Raw genomic sequence first — 25,611 nt, 5'->3', positions numbered from 1 at the left:
CCTTTAGGGGTTAGGATTTCAACATATGAATTTGGGGGCGGGGGACAAACATTCAGACTCATAGAAAGACCCTTCTCAGAGCGACTGTCATGTGGTTTTTCAGCTCTTGTTTCCAGCTTCCCCAATATACAAACACTCATCCTCTCTACCTCTCCCTCCCCATCCCTTCCTCTTTCCCTTTCCCCCTCTGCAGGGATTCTCAGTGCCAGGCATGCCATGTGCTCTCTGGTTTTGGGACTCTTTGAATGGGATGGCTTTCCTTCTTTGTCCGCTTACAGATAGAAGCATCCTATACCTCTCTGGAGTCTTCCCTGACCACCTAGTTCCCCTGCATGCTGACTCACCTCTGCCCCCCTCTGTATTTGCACAGCACTTACAGGCACAGCTCTGTACACAAGTCTCCTGGACCATGTTGGCTGCCTCCTCCCTGAGTTTGCCAGCTTTCTGAGGACAATGTCTCTCCTTCGTCATTCTTGAATCCTCAGTGACGAGCAGAGTACATAGCAGATAGAAGATATTCCACAGATATTGGAACAAAGAAATAAAATTGAAAGAAGAGTTCTCATTAACAAATACAAACCAACTGCTGTCATGGCAGCAGAGAATAGCAGCAGGTCCTTGGACTTGGCAGTGAAAGTATATCTGAGCAGCAGGTCATGGACTTGGCAGCAGGTCCTAGAACTTGGCAATGGAAGTATATCTGAGCAGTAATAAGTGCTCTTCTCGGCCTACTTAAGCTATCTGCTGCAGTGACGTGTTTTTATAAATGTGGAGAACCACAGCTCAGCATATGTGTTAAAGCTCTTTTGTCTAGGACTGAACTTGAATGTTGTTGTCATCTTGACAGTACTTTCCTGGATTCAGGAAACGTGGTTCAGGAGATGTGGAAAGTTTTTAGAACAATTCAAAGAATGTGTCATAAAAGTTTGTTATGTTATTTCATTTATTGCAGTATTGTTTTTATCTGTGGGTTTGGGGTTTTATTTGGGATGCTAATGAGAGACAGGCTGTTAGAAAACCAGAGGCAAACTGGTTTACTGACATACCAGCTGAATGAATTCAGTTGTATGGGTGATCCAGGAATCTATACGTTAAAGAAAAGTTCATCCCTACCACCGCCCTGATACTGGTAGCTTGTGAACTTGGCCTGGTGTTCTCAGCAGTTGGTAAACCGATTATCCTGTTTCTATCACCTATCTCATCAGTTTACAGGTCAACATATCCTCTGTTCAGTTCTTACCCAGAGAAAATGCAGCTGCACTCATAAACACAAAAGTTCATTTTGTCCTGGAGGCTGACAATCATACTTTTTAAAAAGAATACTTTTCTTCTTCTTCTTCTTCTTTTTTTTTAAGAAGACTAGTTCTTGTATTATCTGAATTTCATGAGATTATCAGAGAAAAGAGATTTCCTTTTTCCAAATGAAAATGCAGGTACTTCAGACTTGTTGCTTCATAGGACGCATTGGCCCTTAACTTGCCAACTTGTTTATAGCTGCTCTCTCACCCCCAGTACACACCCCACCCACCATACACATTAAACACCATGAATGGGAACACCACATCAAGAACATTAAAAAGGGAAAAATGTTCTTAATTTATTTTCTGAGCCTGTCGATAATCTACTTGAGTTGCTACATAGGCAAATACACCTTAGATTCCTTTCCTGGTGCATAAATCCATAAGATTTTCTCTTGGGTTAGTATTATGGTTGTCAGGCTTTTCTTGGGTGCTGCATTTTCTATAGCTGGCTCTTGCTGTGTGAGAGGAGCATCAGCCACTTGGGGGCACCCAGATATTTATTTAGTGAAAAAACTGAAGAAATTGCCAAGGGAAGGTGATTTGATCCTAAGAAAGAAGGGGAAAAATATTCAAGGCAGAGAGACCATTTCAATATAACTAGTCCAGAAAGTAGGTCTGTGCTGGACACTGATGACCATATCCTAAGGAAAGAAGTTCACCAGACAATCTCATTTACTGGACAGAGTCATAAACCCTAGCCAGATTTTTGTTTGTTAGTGAGACTTTCTTGTTCTTGTTCTTCTTCTTTTTTTTTTTTTTTTAGGGCCTCATGTGTGGCATATGGAAGTTCCCAGGTTGCAAATTGGGGCTGCAGCTGCCAATCTACACCAGGATCTGAGCCACGTCTGTGACCTACACCACAGCTCACAGCAACACAGGGTATGTAACCCATTGAAAAACTCCAAGGATCCAACCTGCATTCTGGTGGATACTAGTTGGGCTTGTTACTGCTGAGCCAGAGCAGTATTGCAATGGCACGTAGCCTTGAGGATCTGAGAAGGAGGCTAGCTGTGGAAAAACAGAAGGAACAGTGATAGGCAAGAGACTTCAACTGTGAGCTTCCCCAGGATCAAGACTATGTTCTCTTGTTCTCTGTTGTGTGCTAGGTGGCCAGCCCTCTCTTGGAGATGTGTGCCCACAAAATACTTGTTAACTGCATGATTTGATGGATGAATTGAGTGAATGTACATTCCATACAAAGAATAGGTGGACAGAGGCTGGAACATTTGAAACAATGGTTACCTATTAATGAAGGGAGCCTATTAGTCTGAAGTATAACTCCAAGGCACTGCAGGTGTCATTAGACATATTTGCTTGGCTCGAACATTTGCATGAAAGATGAGAATTGGTAGAGAAAAATCCCATGTCCCCTATTCTAGTTGAAATTTTGGCAGGGTTGAGATATTGTGTTATGTACATTACATATAATAATATGTATAATAGACTTCTTCATTTGCATTTTGAGTATGTAATCAAACAACACAGAAGTTCAAATGACATGGACGCTCAAATTAGAATTTTTCTGGTACCATTCAGTACAAATTTATAATGTTTTTTGAGGCATAAAAGATTCTGAAATGCCTTTTGAATTCTCAAATAATATTCAATTATGTTAAAATGTATTTTTAGTGTTCTTAATTTTTTATTCTGTTTTACTTCCTTGGGAATTGGAGACCCACACAACTGCTTAGGTAACTCAATTGCTTTGTGAATCCTGACTTGGTAGACAGCACTCTGGGATGGAGGGTCCATCTGTCCAGCTATTTTCAGTTGTGGTCAGGGCTGGGTGCTCCCTGGTTCTAGCTTCCTGAGTCGTCTCTTCAGTTTTGTAGCTTCAGAAACTCACTTTCATTAAGTCAGCTAGAGAGGGATGAACGCTTCACATTTGCTAGAAATCAAACTCACTGAGGACTGATGATGACAGGATACTCTTTTATTTGTCCTGAGAAATTATTATTTCTAAGTAGTCTAGGATTTATTATTTATTGGTGGGTAGGTAGAATAGTCTTCTACCAGGAAAATCTGCTATGAAACCACAGTAATTTCACAAGGCTGCTCAGAGGGAACAAAGCAGAATAAAGGTTCTCTTCCAGCCTCGTGATGGAAGCACTTAAATTGGGGTACATTTTTTGAAGGCTAATTTGGCAATATCCCACAATAAGAAAGTCTGGATCTCTATGCCAGTTCCTCAGTATTAGACACAGAATGCTGAGGTTAAAGAAGACGTACCTACCATTGTGTTTAACTTTCCTTCTGAGTCTCTCTAAGATATAGCTTTGTACTGTCAACAGGTCTTTACTGATTAGCTCTTACAGCAGGCCCTACGTGAGGCATTCTGAATCCAATACAAAGGTGGGTCATGGAGAGCTCCAGATTATAAGGATCCTCACTGAGGGGGCAGTTTCTGTAAGTCCCCACTAGCTCTGATACCAGCCACAGCTAGATAGACATCTTAAGAGATGCGGATCCAGAGCTTTGGCAGTTTGTGTTTGGGCTGGAGCCTGAAGGATAATAGGATGAGTGAGCCCAGAGATTGGCCAGGCGGAAGAGATCTCCTAGGTAGAGGGGAAAGCAAGAGCAAAGGCTCTGAGGTAAGGCAGGAGGGGTCTTGCTTGGGACAGGATGTGTGTGCACATGGGAATAGGCAGGGGTTGGACTTTCATAGTAGGAAGCCAGGCTGGGGAATCTGGACTTTTTCGTGTAGTACTTAATGCTAGTGAGAGTATGGTGCCTTAAAATAGTTTCTTGAATACTCAATTATCAGTCCTTCTAAAATTCTGAAGGCCTGGGAGTTCCCTGGTGGCCTAGCAGGTTAAGGATCTGGCATTGTCCACTGCTGTTGTTCTGGCTGCTGTTGCGGTGTGATCCCTGGTTTGATCCCTGGCCTAGGGTCGTCTGTATTCCCCAGGCATAGCCCAAATAAATAAATTAAAAAACAAAAATAAAAATAAAATTCTGAATGCCTGAAAGAGTGCTAGCATCTTTTTTTTTTTTTAAATCACGAGGTGACTTAATGCTTAAATGTTTTAAAAATAAGTTCTCTTGAATTAATTACTACGAGTCTAGTTTTTTAAGATCCTCTTAATGTGGTATTTGTTTTGTTCCAAGGAACAACATGTTCTTTTCAAGAGGGGGAAATATAAGGCATAAAGGGATATGCTGAGAGACCAAAGAATGAATTTTTCTCTTGCAGCCAATCTGTTGAGATGAAAAATCACATCAACTCTTCATGTCTTATGTTTCCCATTCAATGAAAATAAAAAAACACCTTCTATAAAAAATTATTTTTAAGGACATGAGGGTAAATAGTACCCTTGAGTCTTGGAAAGATCAAATTGGGATACAAATTGTCCAAAAACACAATTGCAGAGGCCAGGAGTCCTGAAAATGCTATGGAATGTTACAGTTAGGAGTGTGGACTTAGGAATCAGATACATGGGCTGAAATCCCAGCTCCACCATCCACCTACTTTTCTGTTCACTTCTAATATCCCACGTCAGTAATTTTACCTCCGATCCTTTGATCTGCCTCTTTTGCTTTCCATCAATGACCTGTGTATTCCCCCTCTATTCACCTTGTATTCCATGTTGTGTCACCTCTCTCCCCCTTTCTTACTCTCCTGCAAAACCTAACCCTGGTTAAAATCAGGGTTATCCAGGCATAACCCTGTACTCCCTGCAGAAACACACACACACACACACACACACACACACACACACACAGAACTCTGATGACACTAAATTGATCACTCCACCCACAGTATCGACTGACACTCAGCACTTTTTCGTGAGCCTACCACCTTCCCTAGTAAATTTGTCCTCTGACTTTCCCAGGTGATTTTTTCATACCTTTGCCTTTACCCAAATCTCCAGTCCCCTCCTATCTCTCTATCTCAGCCAGTGATCTTCCTGCTTATTTCAGTAGGAGACTAGAAGCAGTCAGAAGAGAAGCACTTCATTTCCCCACTACCAGATCCTGCATTCATCCATAATTCTATTCCCTCACCCCCTGCTCTTTGCTGTGGATGAGCTGTGTGTGCTCTTGGCTCGGGTCCACCTCACTCACAACCTGCCAGATCCTCTGCTCTTGCCTATTTGGAACTTTGCATTTACAGTATCCTCCCACTAGCTTCATCAAAGTTCTTCTTTTTCCTGGCTTATTCTTATTATTCAAACATTCTATAACATCCCCCCTCTTTGAAAATGCCCCCCTTAATCCTTTGTCTCCCAGCAGCTTTACCCCATCTCTCTGTTCCTCTTTAAAGCAAAACTCTTTTGAATAAGTTGTCTGTTCTCTCTGTCTCCAGCAGCTTACCTCATACCTTCTACCCCACCCTGCCTAACATGTTATTATGAACGTTTTCAAACATACAGAACAGCTGAAAGAATTTTAAAGTGAACACCCATATAGCAACCACCTAGACGCTACAATTAATGTTTTGTTTTATTTGCTTTAACGTATATCTTGTCATCTATTCAATCCTGTGATCCTTTCATCTTATGTTTTGGATGCATTTTAAACTAAGTTGCAGGCATCAGTACACACTCTCCTAAATACTTCAGTGCACAAATCATTAATTAGAGTTCAGTATTTGTTCAATGTTCTCTTTTGAGGAAAAATTTATATCCATTGTAATGCTCAAATCTTAAATGAATCACTCAGGATTCTGACAAATGTGTACCCAACCTCTGCATTCCAACCCTCATCAAGGCTTGGAACATAACACAGAAATTTCCCTCATGCTCCTTCCTAATCAGTCCCCAGCCCACCCTCCCGTTTCCTGCTAGAGGCAACCTCTGTTTTAATTTTCTCCCATTATATAAAATTTAAGTTGTACAGTATCTGCTTTTTGTGTATGTTCTTCCACTCAGTGTAATGTTTTTGGGATTCATCCATAATGTGTGTATTAGTCATTTATGCCTTTCTATTGCTAAGTATTATTCCATTGTTTGACTTTTTTTTTTTTTTTTTCTTTTCTTCTTTTTAGCGCTGCACCCGAGGCATATGGAAGTTCCCAGGCTAGGGGTCTAATCCAAGCTATAGCTTCTGGCCTACACCATAGCCACAGCAATGTGGGATCCAAGCCTCATCTGTGACCTACACCACAGCTCAAGGCAACACTGGATCCCTGATCCACTGAGTTAGGCCAGGGATCAAACCTGTGTGCTCATGGATGCTAGTCAGATTCATTTCTTCTGAGCCATGATGGGAACTCCCTGACTATACAAGATGTTTATTCATTTGCCAGTTGAGGGATATTTAGGCTGTTTTCAGTTCAGGGCTGTTCTATGAATAAACTTGCCACAAACAGACACAAAGTCTTTTTGTGGCTATATGTTTTCTTTTCTTGTGGCTAAATACTTAAGAGTGAAATTATTGGGTCATAGGGTAGGTATATATTTAGTTTTATAAGAAATTGCTAGAACTTTAAAAAAAATGGTTGTATTATTTGACACTCTGACCAATAGTATATGGGAGTTTTGATTGCTCTGTATCTTTGTCAGCATTTGGTTTTGTCTCTATTTTTAATGTTTATCTGTTCTGGTGGGTATGTAGTGATATGTCATTGTGCTTTTTATTTAAATTTCTCTGATGAATATTAACATTTAGTACTTTCATGTTCTTATTGATCATTGCTTTATCTCCTGTGAAGTTCTCGTCAAATCTTTTGTTCTCTTTTTATTGGATTTTAAGACTTCATGACATATCTTAGATATCAGTTCTTTGTCAGATATATGATTTGTAGGTAATTTCTCCTAAGCTGTGGTTTACCTGTTCATTTTCTTAATAAAGTCTTTCAAAGAGCAGGAATTTTTAACTCTGATTAAGAACAATTTGTTTCCTTTTAAGTTTATTGCTTTTTGTGTCATATTTTAAGCAGTATAGTTTTAGCTTTTATATTTAGGCCTATGATCCATTTCAAATTAATTTTTGTGTGTCGTGTGAGTTTAGGGTCAAGATTCATTTATTTTGCCATATACTTAGTTGTCTTAGCATCATTTGTTATAAAGCATTGTTTTTCTCTATTGGATTTCTTTGTCAACTTGTGAAAATTCAAATAATCATGTAAATATGGGTGTTTCTAAGTTCTCTGTTCTGTCTCATTGATCTCTTTGCTGATCCCATACCAGGATTAGACTTTTGATTAATGTAGACTTACTAGTCAAAGTCTTAGGTGGTATAAATCCCCCAACTTAGGTCTTAATTTTTATAATAGCTTTGGCAATTATTCTAGGTCATTTGCATTTCTGTACATATTTTAGAATTAGCTTATCAATTTCTACAAAAAGCCCAGTGAAATCATTGTGATTAGATTTATTGAACTTATAGATCAGTTTGTGCAGAAAGCTACATCGTAATATTTAGTCTTTTAATCCATGAACATGGTATGTTCACTTAAGAGATCTTTAATTTCTCTCTGCAGTGTCTTGTAGTCACATTCAAATTTGAACCCATTCCATTTAGGTTTTGTACCCAAACTCCTCTGAAACCATTTATGTCTAGGTCACCAGTGACCTCGATGCTGCTGTGTTCTATGGTCAGTTCAGTCTTCCTCTTTCTTCGTCTTTCATTTTCATCTTCATCTTTATGGCCTCTGACATAACTGATCACTCTATTCTGGAAGCATTTTGTTCACCTGGCTCTGTCTCCCCATGCTCTCCTGGCTTTCTTCTAATCTTACTGGCAGCTCTTTTTTGGCCTCTTTTGCTAGATCTTTTCTTTCTCCTTGACATTTAGATGTTAGAGGGCCTTGAGCCTCAGCCTTCAGACTTCTGTCCTTTATCCGTTCTCAGCCTCTTTTTGGTGTGAATATGTTATTTAAAGCCAATCATAATGTCTAAAGCCATCTGACTTCCAATTTTTTATCTCAGCCCTGAATCTCAGATTTATAAATGTATTCTATTTTCTACAGATCTTCATTTGAGAATCTAAGTTACTCAAACATAACCCTTCCAAAACAGAACTTTTAATTTGCCTCTGAAAAGTTTTGCACCTTCTCACTCCCCACTACCCCAATGTTCCTCAGCTCAGTAATTGGACTTTTCTCCTTGTTGCTCATATATACACCAGTCTTAGTGTGTTTCTTGGCACTTTTCTTTCTTTTACACTCTGTATCACCTTACATCACAAAATCCTCTTGGCTGTGCCCTCACTGTATATCTTAGATCTGTCTGCTTCTCGGCCATCACTCTAAGATGCCACCATCATCTCCCATCTGGCTGACTGCAGTAGTCTTCTAAGTAATCTGCTTTCTCTCAGTCTACTCTTTAGTTACACAACTTGAGTCACCTCTTAAAATGTCACGGCATTTCACTCCCCTGATTAAAACCTTCTAGAACCTTTGTATTATATCTCAGGGGGAAAGAAACCTGGGCAATGGCTTGCAAAGCCTTACGTGATCAGACCTCCCCATTTGCTCTCTGACGTCATCCCCTTCTGTTGCTCTTTCTTTCACAATACTCTGACTACTTTGACCTTTTTGTTGTTCTTGAACATTCTAAGCTTCCTTTGGCCTCAGGGCCTTTGCAATTTCTATTTCTTCTGCTTGGAATCTTTCCCCAGATAATTACATGGCTTGTTATCTTACTTCATCCAGGTCTCTGCTTTAAGTGTCATCTCCCCAGAGAGGCCTTTTCTGACCATCCTTTGTAAGAGGTGTGCCCCCCACCCTATTACTCTCCAGTCCCTTACTCTGCTTTGGTTTTCTTCTTAGCACTTAGCATTATCTGGTTTGATATTTGTTTTATATGTTGATAGTCTGTTTCCTCTGGTATAATACCTACAAGCTCCCTGAGGATAGGGATTTTCTGCTTCGAATCATTAATGCTGTTAACAATGCTTGTCACATAGTAGGTGCTCCATAAATGTATGTTGACTGGATGGCTGTGGGCAAGTTAACCTTGCCAGCCTCAGTTTCTTTATCTGAGAAGTGGAGGAAATAATGTATCTACCTCACAGGGCAGATGTGAATGCCAAGTAAGATATTGGGTATAATAAGACATTGTGGCAATAGCGTTGGCTGTTGTTATTGCAATTACTATTTGATAATATAAATGATTTAAATCTCTTATAATCTTAAAATAGATATGAATGCTAGTAAGATGGAATTTTCCTGTAGGATGCATTTTAATGGTGGTTGATTTTAAAGGTATAACTCATGATCCGTAGTTATTGGTAACTTGATTGGAGGAAATAGATATAAATATGTGAAACACTAAATGCCAGAGAATATTTAAATAACCAATCCAGACAACAGTAGAAATGTCATCAGGCTTAATTTGTTGTCTAACTCATCTGCTGCTGCTGATTGTTCTAAGTGTGAGAAATAAAAGCGATTTTTTTTTTTTAAATTAGGGTGGTCTGAGAAAATTTCATGGGAGATATAGATTTGGGCTGCCCCTTGAAATGCTGGGGAGGATTTAATCCTTTATTGGCCATGAGGGGGAAGGCATGAGGGTGGGGCAGTGGCATAAACCCAAAGGGAGGGAAGAACTAGGGGAGTTGGAAAATGGAATATAGGAGTTCCTGTTGTGGTGCAGCAGAAACAAATCTGACTAGTATCCATGAGAATGCATGTTCCATCCCTGGCCTTGCTCAGTGGGTTAGGGATCTGGCATTTTGTAAGCTGCGGTATAGGTTGCAGACACAGCTCGGATTCTGTGTTGGTGTGACTGTGGCTTAGGCCAGCAGCTGTGGCTCCAATTTGACCCCTGGTTGCCAGTGTGCCCCCCCACACACACACAAAAAAAAAAGAAGAAGAAGAAAAAGAAAAATAAATATAATAAATCCATTTGGCTGGATGGAGAGGTCTCATGAGGAAGCGGTTTGAGAGAAACACAAAGAAAACAGGGTAGGAACAAAAGCAAGTGGTTTCAGGCTACAGGAACTGCCAGGGCAACAGGATGCCCTTCCTTACTTGGATTGGGCAAGCAAGGAAGGAAGTGCTTCTGGGTGGTTAAGAAAGAAAGTAACACGTCACGGGCTTGGTGCTGTCAGGTTCAGTCACTTCTCCCCTGCAGTGCAAGTGGCCAGAGCATTACCCTCTGATACCTTATAATGGATGGCTTGCTGAGTCCATGGGTCCTTGTGTCCAGAAGTCTGTAGAGAGGCAGCCACAGGAGAGCACTGCTTTTGTGCTCCCAGGGCCTAGAAACCAATTTTGAACTATCTCTCTTTTTTTCAAGCCACAAGAATTTTCACTCTAAATTTTTTTTAATTCAGTGAGTTTTATTATATTTATAGTAGTATAACCATCATTGCGATCTAATTTTAGAACATTACCATTCCAAACCTCCAGTCCATCCCTCCCCATGCAACCTGTCTCCTTTGGTAACCATAAGTTTTTCAAAGTCTGTGAGTCTGTTTCTGTTCTGTAAATAAATTCATTGTATCCTTTTTTTGAGATTCCACATGTAAGTGATACCACATCTCACTCTAGTTTTTAAGTGGCTGTTTTTAAGAAGGCAATGGACAATTTTCACCATGGCTTCTTATTAAAAAAGGAAGAAAAGAGTAAGGGAACTTAGAAACTAAAGGCCACAAGCAAAATAGTAATTAATGTTTTAATATGCACATGAAAAAATACTCATTTTGTTTTTCAGAAGAACATGAAAGTGAGAAGCATATGCCGCCCCAAAATAATGCTGCTTCGGCCTATTGATTATTTTGAATTAAAGTTAACTTAAGAAACAGCTGGTACAAGGACACTCTGATCCTCCCATTACTCCCTGAGAGCAGGAAATAAACTCCCATGTGAAAGGGACCCTCCCTGTACCAGGAAAGTGGAAGGCATCCTTATTGCCAGAGAAGCAATTCAGGGCCAAAAAGAATGTGTAAACAAACCTTGTTGTCTTCTTCACTAATTTGCTACCTATGTTTTGTCCTCACAGATTTATTCTTTATTTGTCTAAAGGGTATAAAAGCTGCTGGCTTTGGTGACATCTTTGAATCTCACGTTTTTATGGCCTTTCCTATATACAAAATTCTATTTATTTTTCTCTTGTTAATCTGTCTATGTCAATTTAACTTCTAGACCAGCCAAAGAATCTAGAAGGGAAGAAGGAAAAAGTTTTGCTCCCTCCCACAAGTATATTATGTCAGTCATGTAAAGCCACATTCTTTTGTTTGTTTTTGACTTCTTTGATTTTTTCCTTTTTTTTTTTTAAGTTTAGTTGATTACAATTTGTGCTAAGTTCTGCTGTACAGCAAAGTGACTCAGTCATCCATATACATACATTCTTTTTCTCATATCACCCCCCATCATGTTCTGTCTCAAGAGATTGGACCCAGTTCCCTGTGCTATACAGTAGAACCTCATTGCCCATCTACTAATCCCAAACTCTCAGTCCATCCCACTCCCTTTCCCTCCCCCTTGGCAACCACAAGTCTGTTCTCCATGTTAAAGCCACCTTCTTATTATGTAAAAGGAAACACACATTACATAAGAAGAAGCCAGAGTAATCTGTGAGCAGATCAGATTAATTTTTTTAAAAAAGATGGATTATCTAGCCAACCATGAGATAAAATTTGCTTTAATGATACAACTTTGTGTAAATTTGCCCCACTCTAAAAGGGTATCTGTGGGTCCCTTGAGCTTTTTGTTATCAGCAAGTTAAAAAATAAATGTTAGTACCTTTTGGAGCATTAGAATAGATTTCAAAACAATTTAGAAATGTTAGTAATTAAGAAAATGACCCCATAAAAGTACAAGAATCAAGATAAAAATGATAAAATACAGTTATGAGACATGACAGACATTGCAGAATAGTGAATGAATAAGAAGACATTAGGCCACGATGTGTTTAACACTGAACTGGCAACCCACAGCACAGATTAAATAATGAGCGCCCATTGGTGGGCACAGCCAAGAGAAAACAGAGAGCACATTGTTTCAGCTTGTCTATGTAATTTCAGACTAATTGCTTAAGTATAGGCTTCTGTCTTGTTTATAGCTAGAGGAAAATCAAACAGTTAAAATTATTCTAAGTCTTGTAATTCACCCCATCACCAATCAGAACGAAATAAAAGAGCTTTGAGCAAAGCATCCAAATACATTGTTAGCCCTGCCTGCAAATAGAAGCCTGAAGAGAAGCAGGATCTACCCTTCAGGTTCCACACTCACTCTTCCATCTTCTCCTAATTAAGTTCTAGCTAAGGTGATAAGGGCTGGCTCCTCATCACCTGTCTGTGTGCAGAGTAGGGCGGCAGATGCACGTTCCATGCCTGGGACTGGCCCTGGGAGTAGTGTCTTCTTGGGCAGCAGCTTCCCTGAGGTTTCCGGCAGTTCGGCATCACCTGCCTTTTCCTACTCTGGTGTTCGTGATGAGCTAGTGAGTGGACACCTGTGAAAGCACTTTACTGACACAAATGAAAGGATTTTATTTTTATTATTCTAGAGTGTGGAGTTGGTAGAGGAAGGAACACAAAATGGAAATCCTGGGTTTGAATCCTGGTCATCTCATACGTATATCTCCCCCTTTCTGAATATTTTTATTTTTTTAAAAAAATGTAATTAAAATGTGTTAGTTTCAGGTGTACAGCAAAATGAATCAGTCATAATTCATGCATATTCAATGCATAAATATATCCATTCTTTTTTCCCAAGTAGGTTATTACAAACTATTGAGTAAATTTTCCACTGCTATACAGTAGGTTCTCATTCAGAATTCCTTTAAGTGTCTTCCTCTGGTGTTTTTCTTTCTGCCTTAAATTAGATGGTCTTTGCTTTGAGGGTGTGTGCATGGACCCCTTTGACATTCTAGTGAAGCTGATGAATCTCCTTTCAGAATAATGTTTAATGCATTAAATCAAATGCATATATATAAATAACTAAAGTTAGAGGTTCCTGGTATTTTCTCTCCAAACATCTTTGTTGTAAAGCAGTTTTGTTGCACACCTAATTGGCCGTAAAGCAATTTTGCCGTAAAAGATTAAAAAAAAAACAACCTGGTTAACAGTTTGGTTTCAACTACTGTTAAATCAACTTGATAGAAAATACAGTGATGAGAAAACTTACTGATGTGTGAAATAAGACAGAGCAAAGCCATATTGCATAGGATAGTAGAAAATGATAACATAACAGTTTGCAAATCCTTTGGTGAGCATGGTCCTTCCTTTCTCTCATTGGAATCAAATTTGCTAAGTTAGGGCAAAAGTAAAAGAGGTAGCTAGTAATACACAACAGTCTTTGAGAGCATTAATTATCAATTCTCTAGCTAATTTAGAAACAACAGCTTGTTTTGTAGTGCCAGCTTTACCAAATTTATCATGCAGTATTGGAGTTCCCATTGTGGTGCAGCGGGAATGAATCTGACTAGGAACCATGAGGTTGCAGTTTCCATCCTGGCCTCGCTCAGTGGGTTAAGGATCCGGATTGCCTTGAGCTGTGGTGTAGGACACAGATGCTGCTCAGATCTGGTGTTGCTGTGGCCGTGGCATAAGCCGGTGGCTACAGATCCTATTAGACCCCTAGCCTGGGAACCTCCATTTGCTGTGGGTGCGGCCCTAAAAAAAGAGAAACATCATGCCATTATTATTTGAAAGTTGGAGGCAAAAGAAGAATCAAGCTCCTATCTCCCCAAAAGAAATGGTTCTGTGATTCTTGGTAAGTTTTGTGAAAATGGTGAAATTTTTTTGCTATTTGATAGTGGAGAACATGAAGTAGACTTTTGGCATTTGGCATAGAACGTGGCTTAGATGATTTGGTGAGATATAAGGACTGTCGCGGAACATTTAAATGTAGTATAGATATGACTACTTGACATATATGTTTATATATGTTTATATATAGATAAATACCAGCATCCCTTGTCTGTTTGTTTTACTTCCAGGGAAATCTAAGGAGACTTACAGTGGCTTTTTTTTTTTATACCCTGCAGAACTTACATTTAACTTTATATCTGGAGAAAGAAAGTGTCATTGCTTTCACTAAGAAAATATTTTAAACATTTAGTTATTAATTTTTATGTGCTATTATGTCTTTTTAAATGTCCCTGTTTTATTTTATTTTCATTATTTCATCTTTTACAGCAAGAATTGTCTTACAGCCAGTTACTTGTGTGCTGAAAACTGCTTGCAGAAAACCTGCCTATGCCAAAAATACCAGAGATGAAAATTAGAATGCATAGGATTACAAAGGAAACCAACTAGATTGATATACAGTTATCAATATGCCAAAAAGTAATATAATATCTGTCTTTTTTTAATGCACTACATAACCAAGAACTAGTGGTAGGTTTAATAATTACTATAATTTTGAAGTAGCAATGAGTGGAAGAGATACTTTGAGGCATTCATAATGTGATATGAAGATATTTTTGATTTCTACTTATGACAAGTCACAGGTATGGCTAATTATACTGCAAATTATTGCCTATATTTGTGACTGAAGGGAATACTAAATTTTGGTTAAAGATGAGTAAAAATTTCCCTACCCATGTCCTGAATTCTCTTTGGGATTCTTAAATACCCCCAGCGTTAAAACTGCCATCTCTCCTCTTAGGCTACTGCCTTCCAGCTTCAGTCACCCTTTCTGTGCAGTGAGTCCTAGATGGGTACCTCCTGTCCTTGCAGGGGACCAGAGCACCAGACCTCTGTCTCCTGCAGCTCACTATACATACACCTGGGATGACCCACAGGACCTCACACTCAGCCTCCAAAAGCCAACTCCATGGCTTGTCCATCCCACCTACCCTCTCCTGCCAGCCTTCTTTTCCTCCTATGTTCCTGGCTCTGTGGATGGCATTAACAACCTCTGATTAACAGTCCCAAACCTAGCTTTAATAAGTGAGTAAGTGAGCATGGCTGCTGCGAGGATTACTGCCCCACCCTCCTTGATAATGTCTGTGAAAGTAAAGATTTGTACGTTTTATTTATTTATTTACAAAATTATTCTTTATTTTAATTTAATTTTTCTTATTTTTAAAATTTTTATTTATTTTTTAATTGTTATTTCCCCAATACAATTTTTTTTTCTACTGTATAGCATGGTGACCCAGTTACACAAACATGCATAGATTCTTTCTTCTCACATGATCATACTCCATTGTAAGTGACATAGTTCGCAGTGCTACACATCAGGATCTCATTGCTAATCCATTCCAAAGGTAATAGTCTGCATCTATTAACCTTAAGCTCCCAATCCATCCCACTCCCTCCCCCTCCCCCTTGGCAACCACAAGTCTATTCTCCAAGTCCATGATTTTCTTTTCTGTGAAAAGGTTCATTTGTGTGTATATTAGATTCCAGATATAAGTGGTATCATATGGTATTTGTCTTTCTGACTTACTTCACTCAGTATGAGCATCTCTAGTTCCATCCATGTTGCTGCAAATGGCATTATTTTGTTAAAAAAATTTATTTACTTATTTTTAGGGCCACAGGTGTGGCATATGAAGTTCTCAGGCTAGGGGTCAAATTGGAGCTACAGCGGCCAGCATACAGCTACGATTGCCACAGTAATGTGGGATCCAAGCTGCGTCTGTGACCTACACCACAGCTTATGGCAGTGCTGAGTCCTTAACCCACTGAGCAAGGCCAGGGATCAAACCGTATCCTCATGAATACCATTTGGGTTCATTTCCACTGAGCCACAAGGGGAAGTGCTTTCTTTTTTTTTTTAATTTTATTCAAGTATTGTTGATTTACAATGTTGTACTAATTTCTGCTGTGCAGCAAAGTGACTCAGTTATACATATATACATGTATTTTCTTTTTCACATTCTTTTCCATTACGGTTTTTCACAGGACATTGAATATAGTTTTCTGTGCTATACAGTAAGACCTTGTTTATCCATCCTGTATATAATAGTTTGCCTCTACTAATGAAGATGTGTAGCTTTTAAAGTCCTGGTCTGCCCTTCCCATTATCTGGAATGTTCTAAATTTCTGCTTACTTTACAGGGCCTGGTTCCTTCTTACTTCTCTTCCCAGCATGCACATCTGGTCACATTATGATTTCAAATCTCTTGGCAATTCCTCTTTGCCTCCGTAATGTGACATTGGAGGACTCTTGTCTCCATCACAGAATTTTCTTCTATCGGTTCCCCAGCCTCAGCAAGCTCCTTGTGGTCCCTCTTGTGGCCAGCTCCCCACTTCCCCCTTGGCCTTGGCAGGCTGAGTGCCTCTGCCTGAGGGTCCCTTACCTGTCCTATGTGGTAACAGGTCTCAGTTCTGTGGCTGCTTGGCTGGAAAGCCTTTCCCAACCTGTTCCTTCATGAGAATCTGGCAGGGTTTTACATGTGGTTTGCATGCATGTGGGAGGACAGAGTTATCAAAGTATGTGGTTAGCAGCACTGAATGACCTGGGTTCTAATCCCAGCTCCACTACTAGCAGTTTGGTCTTTGCAAGGTGCTTACCCTTTAGATGCCTCTGTTTTCTCATCTGTGAAACTGGTATAATAATGGAGTAGTGTGATTTAAATGAATTAATCTTATAAAGCACTTAAACCATGCCTAGCTTATAGTGAGAGCTTAGACATTAACTGTTATCATTAGTTTTAGTTTCAGAAATATGGCTTGAACTCATTTAAAAAATCCTACTATACTGTTGTTTTTGCAGGAGTTTTAGTAAAGATTGCAGTGTAATTTGAAACCCTGTTCTTTTTTTTAATTTAATTTTTTGGAGCATAGTTGATTTACAATGTTGTATTAGTGAAACCCAATATTTAACTGTTCCTCAACTTCATTGAGGTTGATATCAGATGTCGATTTTAGGAAAAATAACATATATGAGACAAAAAGAAATACTTTTTGAAAGAAAGAAAGATTCCTGGGGATACAACCTTTTAACAGAATGATGGAGACACCATCCTACCAGCAGTTAGCTGGTTGGGGATTTACCTATAGTTCTTCCATTTCAGAGGTTATATTGTCCTCACAGGAAATTTCTTTGCAGCCCTTTGGGTAAAGGAGAAATCAATATTATTTATCAGAGGACTTCTCTGGGAATGCAAATCATCATATGCTTGCAACCAGATCCACATAAAGGAGATGGTTTTGAATATAATTACTTTTTTTGTATTTTCATATCCTCTATAAATATTCCCCCCTGGGAGAAAAAACTTTTCATAATTACTACCACACATTGTATTTAACATTAATATGCTCCTATCACTGATCCTTTTCTTCCTTTTTGTTTTTCTTCCAACATCACGGTATTATATTCTGAGGTTTAACTATTTCAGTTTTTCCTTAATTTGGCCACCAGGTGGGGCACTGGCTCCTTTATAACGTCTGGACAGACCGGCTAGAGTTTGGTTTCCTCACTGAGATGGCTGACTTGCCCCTCCTCATTCTGAAGGGACCCCCTGGAGAAACTGTTGAGCCTTGTCTCTGGGAGTAGGTGGGGGAAACTGGTTGGGCCAGTGTTAGATCTGAGGGAATCTCAGGGCTTTTCAGGCCTGATCTTGTTGGGTTAGTAATAATAGTGGCTTACATTTCATAGGTTTTGAGTAACTTGAATTTTGCCAGAAATACATGTAAACCTACTTGGCAACAAGTGAATCAAGTTTTCCTCAGATTATCTGGTCCCATCTTGATGGCTCAAAAGAAACGTTAAATGTGGCAACCTTGACTGTTATGTTAAACAGGTCTTATTTAAATAAAATAGAAATTGTGGAAGCAAACCATTGCATTTAAAACTGTTCTTGGAGGTGAAAACTAGGGGAAAATTGTGTATAATGCGAATACTTAATGTTAAAAAGCAGATTATGAATTTTTGCTTTTTCTTCAGCAATATGCTGAAACATTATTGACTGTTTTAAGATATCAATGCCTTATGGAATTATCAATTACATTTTTCTAGAATGAAAAACAAATTTAAATTTCTTGCTTTGAAACCCTCATAAGTCATAGTAAGTCCCAATTTAAACCATAAAAAAACTACAAAACTCCCAGCCAAATTTACCACCCCCCAAACTTTTAAATTTTATAATCTACCTGTAGATGGTAAAACTGAATTAGGAGTGATTACCAGATTTATAGACACTAAGTCAGAATCGGAAGTTAGAAGGCTCTTTGATAAGCATTCCTCTTAAACTTGATTTTTAGAGTTTAGTGATTAATTAGGTTTCATGCTTATGTAATGTATTATAAAAATCTAGAACTAGTGGTAGTATGTGACTGTGATTCTCAGAAATAATAATTTCATGTGTCCCTTTTAGGCAATGTGAAATTATACTGCTATATGTCCCATCACCACCACTGCCAACTTGGGCAATAATATACAACTCGTTTATTGGCCCTAAGGGAGGGCAGACTGTATTCTTCTTGTTTAAAATGAATGAGTTGCTTTAGTACAGCGACTGAGAGGAGAGAAGGGAGTGAGAGTGCTCTTTGTTTAAGTTGGTGTGTTACAGTTTTCTTGGGCAGCAAGTATGAAAATGAAGCCCAAGCCTTAGCTCATTCTGCATGCGGGTTTTCTTTCTCACAGCAGCCCAGTGTCTATTTAACATATGGGAGTGGTTTCATGTTCATTACTAAAGCTTATAGGCTAAAGTGCTTTGTGGGCTTGGCTATGACTTAAGTTGCCTTTGGGGAGTCAGCCAGAAAACGGGGCTTGGGAACAGCCTGTCTGTGGACTCTCTGGGTAGTCAGTTTTTTTCCCCTCTCAGCTTTCAGCTGCTTTGGAGATTAGTTTCATAGTAAAGATTCTTTCTTTAAAGCAATATGAAGCGACTGCTTGCACAGGGGCACCAGGTTAGTAAATAACGTTTTGAACTTTCTGCTGCACAGGTCAGACTTTCTTTCTGTCCTCACAGGCGAAAACATGACAGTCAGCAGAGTGTTTGTGCTGTTGCTGTATTCTTTTAGAAAAGCGTATGAGTTCGTTGATCCTATGGAGGTTTGGGGGTTATGGCTCTCCTTATAACATATGCATTGTTGGACAGTAGATCATGCAGGTAGAAGCCGAGAGGAAATGACATGTATGTGCTGGATGTGCGGTCTAGAGAACAGTTCTTGTTTGTATGCATTCCCGGTTCCTTTTTCAGAATTCCTTTCTTGGTGTCTCCCCATTATATCTTCTAGGAATAACTATGCTCTTAAACACAGTTAATTTTACTTTTTGGGACATTAAGCAGCAGCACATTGCACCCCAGCCCGCGGTGTCGACCCTCACACACTTGTGCATGCTTGCCTGATCCATGGTTTTTCTCTGGGCCCTACTGCTTATAGTGACAGGGAACCAGAATATCATTTCAATTTTCTCTTTGAAAAGTCTGGCATTTTTCTAGAATGCCTCAGAAAATACCTGCACGACCGTTGCTGTGGACAGAGCATACAGATGGATTAAACTGGACTGAATCCCTTCCCTTGTCGTCACTGTTTTTATTCTTAAGGGATTCCTCCCAATCTGAGATGACTCTAGGAACAAACACGACTGTCAAGACGGAGTGTGCCTTGTAAGGCATAAAAGTATCGCTAATAATATGAAAGTAAAATTAAGTCAATAAAGCAAAGTATCAAGAGAATATCTTCCTTAATTTCAGTAACTTCAGCATCTAGAGAGCGATGTTACCTTTGTTCATTTGTCACGAAAGCAACCCAGCGTGAAATTGTTCCACAAGAGTAGTTCGATTTGATGGTGTTTTCAAGTTTGCAACACTTTATGAAGTAGATCGGCTTTTATGTTATTTTAAATATGCTTTAGTTCAAGGTAGGCACTAGTGTCTTAAAGTATATTAAGATGCTTCTATTATTGCCATTTTCATCTCTTTTTTTCTCCCCCAAAGGGAAATACAGTGTTTCAGAGAGGGTCTGTTCTCTTATGTTCTCTTCTGTTGGAAAATATAAAATTGAGGGAGAAAGGAGACAGAAGTAGGTACTTAAAAATTTTTGAGGTGATTTGCTAAACTTTAAAGATCCCAGTCCCATCTCTGCCGAGACTGCAGTTGTAAAGTTATGGCTCCACGCCGTCTCAGAATTGCAAAATCGATTGTACTTTATCCCCCCAAGACACAGCTGTACAGCTGTATTATTGCCCGGGCCTCTGCAGATATTTCCTTCAGCAGAAGTCGTCAAAAAAGCAGAGATTGCTATGACTTGCTTAATATATGCCATTATTGCAAATAATATGCTATCATTAATTATTGTATGCTATTAACTTAAATTTAAAGGAAGGCTTTTGTCAATCTGATTGTCGATCTACTTGATGATTTTAAAGGACAATGTTAAGATATTTTACGTGTTGATTTACTTGCTTGTGCTGAGTTGGCAGGGATAAAAGTCTTAAAAACTCACAAAGCTCATTTATGTCTGGTGGGTCTCAGTTTCTGTGTTCCCAAGTGCTTCACAGCCTTTCTTCTACAGATGATAACAAAACAAAATAGCACTGATTAGAAACAGAAATAAACAATGTGGCAGAGGACAAAATAAGAAGGGAAATTCCCTAAAAGCCAGATTTTAGGGTTTTCCCAGAGAATATTCATTACAATAAGTTTCCTCCAAATATGAGGGGGGAAAGACTGTGCAATAGAATGCTGAAAATCTGTAATTTGGAATGGAAGCAAATCTTATTCCTGATTCTAGGCTTGGCACACACATTGCAACTCCTGTTCTCATCTTGCCAGACTGGTTTAGTTTTGCTATATCTCTGCCTTTTGGCTAAAATCAAACAGGGACAGGCATTTTTCCCATTCCCTATCATCTAATTTTAAGTTAAGCTTTGAGCCAATTAATTTTTTTTTTTTTAGGGGCGCACCCCACAGCCTGTGGAGGTTCCCAGGCTAGGGGTCAAATTGGAGCTATAGCTGCCAGCCTATGCTACAGTCACAGCAACACCAGATCCGAGCAGTGTCTGCAACCTACACCACAGCTCATGGCAATGCCAGATCCTTAACCCACTGAGCAAGGCTGGGGATTGAACCTTTATCCTCATGGATGTTAGTCAGATTCATTAACCACTGAGCCACAGTGGGAGCTTGAGAGTCAATTAATTTTTACCCAGCATGCTTTCTTGCTAAGACTCAAGATACTCTGGATTTCTTCTAAATCTCAGATGGCTATGAACATAGTTGATGATCCAGAAGCATGTGATCCTTATTTTCTTTTAAAATGAATCTGAGCTTCGAAGTGGGAGGCAAATCCTTAGGTAAATTATTTCAACATGAATTGGCCCACTCCAAACTCATGAAACATCGGGAAGGTTGAATGTCAGTAGAAGATAAGAACTTGGAGGAAAGAAATCAATAACTAAGAGTCATTGTGCTGTTAGGAGTGGGTTTTCTAAAGACTGATAAACCTTGATAAATACTCGTCTGTTGGCCAGTTCCATTCACACCCCAGAAAGCTGTCATCCCTGCCTTCAGTCTTTGTTTTTGAGGTGCATGTTTTGGGAGCTGTTGGCTTTCAACCTGCAGTTTCTGGTTTTGTCAGATTTGTGTACCCCCCACCTCCCACCTTTACTGGTTCTTGCTCTTAACCTTGCTCATTGAAGATGCTGATATGCCTTGGTCTTGTGCTTACGTATCAGAGAGTGGGCCAGAAAGCAAGGGAGATTGTGATGCCACCCGCTCCGGAAATTCACTATTTTAGTAATGACAGTAAGTGCTAACTTCCCAGAGGGACCACAGAGGCTGAGGTCAGATTCTGCTCCCAGGGCTGTCTGACCATGTACTTCCCCAGGTTCCTCTTTCCTTCTGAAAAACCCAGTTTAAGTTTGACCCTCTGGCATTGCTGGGGGTGATGGGATTCATTCTCCTGGCAGAAGTAGTAGAGGCAGTGGTCAGAGTAATAATATCAACTCACACTCAAAAGGCATTTCCTAAGGGCAGTCCCTGTTGTCAGCCTCTTATTTAATCCTCACATCAACCTTAAGAGGTCAATGGTCTTTATTAGCCCCATTTTACATTTGATAAAACTGTCCCAGGAAGGTTACATAGTTCATCCTAAATCATAGCAACTAGTCAGCAGTCATGGTATTGTGCCTCAGAGGGGTGCTCTGGTGGGAAAAAATGGTACGGGAAGTTGATGTCTTTGGGCAATATAATCCAATCTTTATTATTGATGAGAAGCAACCATGTGAATACTGACATCTGTGCTGCTCTTCTTGCTCAAAGATGCTTCTCTTGACCCACGGTCGGCCCATGAGGCATGTCCTTTGTGTTCTTTTTCCACTGGATGGAAGGTGAGCTTGTGCTCTGCTTTCTCACATGTTCTGCTGGTGACCAGTGACAAGAACCAGTGGCCAGTGGCAGGATATAGAGCTTGCTCATGGTCAGCAAACGAGACCAATGGTGAGCAATCCACATGGAGAATAAGCCCATAGCTTTGAAAACTGTCTTTTAACTACATAAGCTGATCTTGGAACTTTTGAGACTTCTTCAGGCCAAAATAATAAAACCATTAAGGGTAGGAACTTGGATCTTTTGATTGTTTAGCTTTAATTTGCCCTGTATGAGTGTCCTCCTTATTCCTGCCCAGTATGATTTCCTGCTGATAATCAAAGGTCTTGTTATTTTGTCCATGTTTGAAGGCTTTCTGAGACTTAAAGGAAAGCCAAGAATATGAGATATGTATTTCCTTTAAAAACATAAGTGTGTATTTGAAAATGCTGGGCAAATAACTTACTCTAGATTTGCCCAAAACTTAAACATGTGGCAAATATATAAAAATACAGTCATAGGTTAAGGAGTTAAATTTTTAATTTGAAAAAGAAAGAAAAGACATCAATAAGAATCCTGGCCTTTGTATGGGGTAGCACTTTCTCTTCCTAAAACCAATTGAGGAAATTATAAAAGGAAGAGGGCAACAGATTGCAGTTTTCCAGTTAGGTAGGAGTATAAAAAATTTGACCACAAAAGTAGAAATTAAAGTATTATTTATTATCATAAAAAGTTGGAATTAATCAAAACATACAGTGATAGAAGAAAACTGCATGCTGGACCATTATGCAACTATTACAATTTTAATTATGAAAAATTAAGAGTAGGAAGAAATAGTGATGGTAGATCTTTCAGTTAAAACAGTGGATTTCCGACTTCCAGTTGTGCCTGAGCAGTTGACGAACCCGACTAGTATCCATGAGGACTCGGGTTTAATCCCTGGCCTTGCTCAGTGGGTTAAGGATCCTGCATTGCCTTGAGCTGTGGTTTAGGTTGCAGACACAGCTCGGATCCTGCATTGCTGTGACTCTGGTGTAGGCTGGTGGCTACTGCTCCGATTGGACCCCTAGCCTGGGAACCTCCATATGCTGTGGGTGTGGCCCTAAAAAGACAAAAAGACCAAAAACAAACAAACAAAATTCCTGTCTTGGAGTTCCTGTTATTGCTCAGTGGTAATGAATCTGACTAGTATCCATGAGGATGAGGGTTCAATCCCTGGCCTCAATTAGTGGGTTAAGGATCCAGCGTTGCTGTGGCTGTGGTGTAGGCCAGCAGCTGCAGATCCAATTCACCCACAGCCTGGGAACTTCTTTCTGTATGCTGCAAGTGCATCTCTAAAAAGACAAAATACATAAATAAATAAAATAAAATATTCCTGTCTCCATGTGTTTTGTGCTTCTGGAGACAGCAGGTGTGCTTGAGGAGTCATCTTAAGTTAATAGGGATTTAGGAATCGTTTTAAAGGTGACAACTTCTGGCAGTTTTAGTTTTCTTCATATGCTTTCCAGAATATTAATATTTAAAAATGATTCCATTATATTTGAAAACATAAAAACTATTAATGGAGAGAGAAAAATTAAAATAAGATGTAGCAAAATATAAGTTAACACCACGAGTAATCTATTTAAGGTGGTAGCTCTAAGAATGACTTTTTTTTTTTTTTTTTTTTTGGCCATACCTGTTACATGTGGAAGTTCCTGGGCTAGGGATGGAATCTGTACCACAACAGTGACTTGAACTGCTGCTGTGACAACGCCAGTGTGTCATTAACCCACTGCACCACAAAGGAACGCCTCTAAGAATGATTTAATTTCCTCAAATAGTTTGTAAGTTTAAGGTTTCCTTTAAGGAGAAATTTATTATTTTTATAATAAACATTAAAATAGCTTAGGAATGACAGGTTAGAATTTCAATTTTTGTAAGGGAGAGGATGTTTTTACTATGGAGAACAATTATTTCGTTGCATTTATACATTATTTTAGGGAACTGTCTTTTGATTTTTATGCCCCTTTTTTTTTTTTTTTTTTTTTATTATTTTCCCACTGTACAGCAAGGGGGTCAGGTCATCCTTAGATGTATACATTGCAGTTACAGTTTTTTCCCCCACCCTTTCTTCTGTTGCGACATGAGTATCTAGACATAGTTCTCAATGCTATTCAGCAGGATCTCCTTATAAATCTATTCTAGGTTGTGTCTGATAAGCCTAAGCTCCCGATCCCTCCCACTCCCTCCCCCTCCCATCAGGCAACCACAAGTCTCTTCTCCAAGTCCATGATTTTCTTTTCTGAGGAGATGTTCATTTGTGCTGGATATTAGATTCCAGTTATAAGTGATATCATATGGTATTTGTCTTTGTCTTTCTGGCTCATTTCACTCAGGATGAGATTCTCTAGTTCCATCCATGTTGCTGCAAATGGCATTATGTCATCCTTTTTTATGGCTGAGTAGTATTCCATTGTGTATATATACCACCTCTTCCGAATCCAATCATCTGTCGATGGACATTTGGATTGTTTCCATGTCCTGGCTATTGTGAATAGTGCTGCAATGAACATGCGGGTGCACGTGTCTCTTTTAAGTAGAGTTTTGTCCGGATAGATGCCCAAGAGTGGGATTGTGGGGTCATATGGAAGTTCTATGTATAGATTTCTAAGGTATCTCCAAACTGTTCTCCATAGTGGCTGTACCAGTTGACATTCCCACCAGCAGTGCAGGAGGGTTCCCTTTTCTCCACAGCCCCTCCAGCACTTGTTATTTGTGGATTTATTAATGATGGCCATTCTGACTGGTGTTAGGTGGTATCTCATGGTAGTTTTGATTTGCATTTCTCTTATAATCAGCGATGTTGAGCATTTTTTCATGTGTTTGTTGGCCATCTGTATATCTTCCTTGGAGAAATGTCTATTCAGGTCTTTTGCCCATTTTTCCATTGATTGATTGGCTTTTTTGCTGTTGAGTTGTATAAGTTGCTTGTATATTCTAGAGATTAAGCCCTTGTCCGTTGCATCATTTGAAACTATTTTCTCCCATTCTGAAAGTTGTCTTTTTGTTTTCTTTTTGGTTTCCTTTGCTGTGCAAAAGCTTTTCAGTTTGATGAGGTCCCATGGGTTTATTTTTGCTCTAATTTCTATTGCTTTGGGAGACTGACCTGAGAAAATATTCATGATGTTGATGTCAGAGAGTGTTTTGCCTATGTTTTCTTCTAGGAG

At 39.3% G+C, this 25,611-nt stretch overlaps 1 protein-coding gene across 13 annotated transcripts in view; it reads left to right on the top strand.

Moving 5' to 3' along the window:
- The window catches only part of PLD1 (phospholipase D1), a 224,052-nt gene that overhangs the window by 30,750 nt on the left and 167,691 nt on the right, over positions 1–25,611 (top strand). For 4 of the 13 annotated variants that reach the window (XM_021068444.1, XM_021068442.1, XM_021068441.1 and 1 more), the window contains exon 1: positions 16,066–18,998. The gene's annotated coding sequence lies outside the window, so the exon portion shown is untranslated. 13 annotated transcript variants of the gene reach the window in all.

Source organism: Sus scrofa, chromosome 13 (assembly GCF_000003025.6).
Source record: "Sus scrofa isolate TJ Tabasco breed Duroc chromosome 13, Sscrofa11.1, whole genome shotgun sequence".
Lineage (NCBI taxonomy): Eukaryota > Metazoa > Chordata > Mammalia > Artiodactyla > Suidae > Sus > Sus scrofa.
The sequence above is the reverse complement of the archived record's forward strand: the minus strand, read 5'-3'. Positions and strand labels throughout refer to the sequence as shown.